Source organism: Saimiri boliviensis, chromosome 6, assembly GCF_048565385.1.
Source record: "Saimiri boliviensis isolate mSaiBol1 chromosome 6, mSaiBol1.pri, whole genome shotgun sequence".
Lineage (NCBI taxonomy): Eukaryota > Metazoa > Chordata > Mammalia > Primates > Cebidae > Saimiri > Saimiri boliviensis.
This window is the reverse complement of record NC_133454.1, coordinates 79,015,079-79,017,627: the sequence shown is the minus strand read 5'-3', so window position 1 is coordinate 79,017,627 and position 2,549 is coordinate 79,015,079.

Here is a 2,549-nt window from a genome sequence, read left to right as displayed (position 1 = left end):
CAGTTTTTTTTTTTTAAAGAGACAGGGTCTTGCTATGTTGCCCAGGCTGGAGTGCAGTGGCTATTCACAGGCACGATCCCACTACTGACCAGCATGGGAGTTTTGACCTGCTCCGTTTCCAATCCGGGCCGGTTCACCCCTCCTTAGGCAACCTGGTGGTCCCCGCTCCTGGGAGGTCACCATATTGATGCCAAACTTAGTGCGGACACCCAATCGGCATAGCACACTACAGCCTAGAACTCCTGGACTCAAGAGATCCTCCAGCCTCAGCCTCCTGAATAGATGGGACTACAGACACGCGCCACTGGACTGGCTAAAAATCAGTTTTAATCTTGCTTCCTAGGAGACTTTACAGCCCCACTGTAATTTAGATATTCCTCTCTTCTGCTATTGGAGTCTGTGCACCCCTCAATCACTCTTACCACACTGTACTGAGGTTGTTGATCTTTTCTTAACTTTTTTGAATGTATTCATTTTTGGAGTTGGCTTTCCCACTGCACACTCAGGTGTCTTAAACACATTTAATTTTTTCTTCTGTGTATTGACGATTCATGTTCTTTGCTCATTTTTCTGTTGAGTTGTGCTTTTCTTTCTTTCGTTTTTGTTTTCTTTTTTGAGACACAGTCTTTTTTTTTTTTTTTTTTTTTGAGACGGAGTTTCGCTCTTGTTACCCAGGCTGGAGTGCAATGGCGTAATCTCGGCTCACCGCAACCTCCGCCTCCTGGGTTCAGGCAATTCTCCTGCCTCAGCCTCCCGAGTAGCTTGGATTACAGGCATGTGCCACCATGCCCAGCTACTTTTTTGTATTTTTAGTAGAGACGGGGTTTCACCATGTTGACCAGGATGGTCTCGATCTCTTGACCTCGTGATCCACCCGCCTCGGCCTCCCAAAGTGCTGGGATTACAGGCTTGAGCCACCGCGCCCGGCCGAGACACAGTCTTGCACTGTCACCAAGATGTAGTGCAGTGGAATGATCTCAGCTCACTGCAATCCTGGGTTCAAGCAGTTCTCCCGCCTCAGCCTCCCGAGAAGCTGGGACTACAGGTGTGCGCCACCTCACCACCACCACGCCCAGCTAATATTTTTGTATTTTTGGTAGAGACCAGGTTTCACCATGTTGGCCAGGATGGTCTCGATGTCCTGACCTCGTAGTCTGCCTGCTTTGGCCTTCCCAAGTGCTGAGATTACAGGTGTGAGGGACTGCCCCCGCCCCCACCCCCTTTTTTTTTGTTGAGACAGTCTCATTCTATTGCCAGGCTGGAGTGCAGTGGCACCATCTCGGCTCACTGCAACATCTGCCTCCCAGGTTCAACAGATTCTCTTGTCTTGGCCTTTCCAGTAGCTAGGACTACAGGTGCGCACCACCACGCCCAGCTAATTTTTTTTTGAATTTTTAGTATAGACGGGGTTTCACCATGTTGGTCATGTTGGTCTCAATGTCTTGACCTTGTGATTTGCTCGCCTTGGCCTCCCAAAGAGCTGGAATTACAGGCATGAGCCACCACACCTGGCCTTTTTTTTTTTTTAATATTTATTTCCATATACTGTTTTGAACTAAAACACCTGGCCTTTTTTTAATAGTTATCTCTTGGACTGTTTTCCCATAAGCATTGTCCAATTTAATGGGTTTCCCATAATTTACTTAACCATTTTCATTTAGTGTTGGATTTTTAGATTGCTTTCATTTTTTCAGTTATACTACCACATAAGGAATTATTTATGTTTATTTTCATGAAATAATTTCCTAGAAATGTAATTACTGAATAGGAACAATCAGTTTTTTTGTTTGTTTTTTTTTTTTTTGAGTTGGAGTCTTGCTGTTGCCTGTGCTGGAGTGCAGCAGTGCAATTTCTAATTGCAACCTTAGCCTTCCGGGTTCAAGCGATTCTCCTCAGGTTTTCGAGTAGCTGAGATTACAAGCCACCATGTCCAGCTAATTTCTGTATTTTTAGTAGAGACGTGGTCTCATCTCACCATGTTGGCCAGGCTGGTCTCACACTCCTGGCCTCAAATGATCCACCCGCCTTGGCCTCCCAAAGTGTTAGAATTACCGGTGTTAGCCACTGCCCCGACCTCTAAGTTGCTTTTAAGAAGTAACCAAGGTTTGTAAGCTGAATGTGCTCTGAGGGGTAGAAGCAGAAAAAGTTAACTGTGGAAAAGTCATGTTTTCACTTAGCTAAAGGATAAGCCAAATGTAGGGGTGACTTGGGTTTAGCAGTAAGGGGCACCAGCTAATGCAAAACCGTTAGCTTTGGGAACAGGACAACCTGGATTCTAAGCCCATTTTTGCCACCCTGTGACCTTCAGGTGGTAGGTAGCCCTCTCTGGGCCTTAGTTTTCTGAAATTCAGGTAGGTTTTGCTCAGCCTTTATATTTTCCACCATCTTTAGACCAAACACTCACTGGCGCTTCCAAATTGAAAACAGCAGCTGCGGAACTGACGTAATGGGCTGAATCAGCCTCATCCGCGAAACGCCGACTAATCACTCGCAGGCACTTCCGGCGGCCTGGACAAAAGGTTTCAAGTCCCTGGGGCTACACTTCCGGA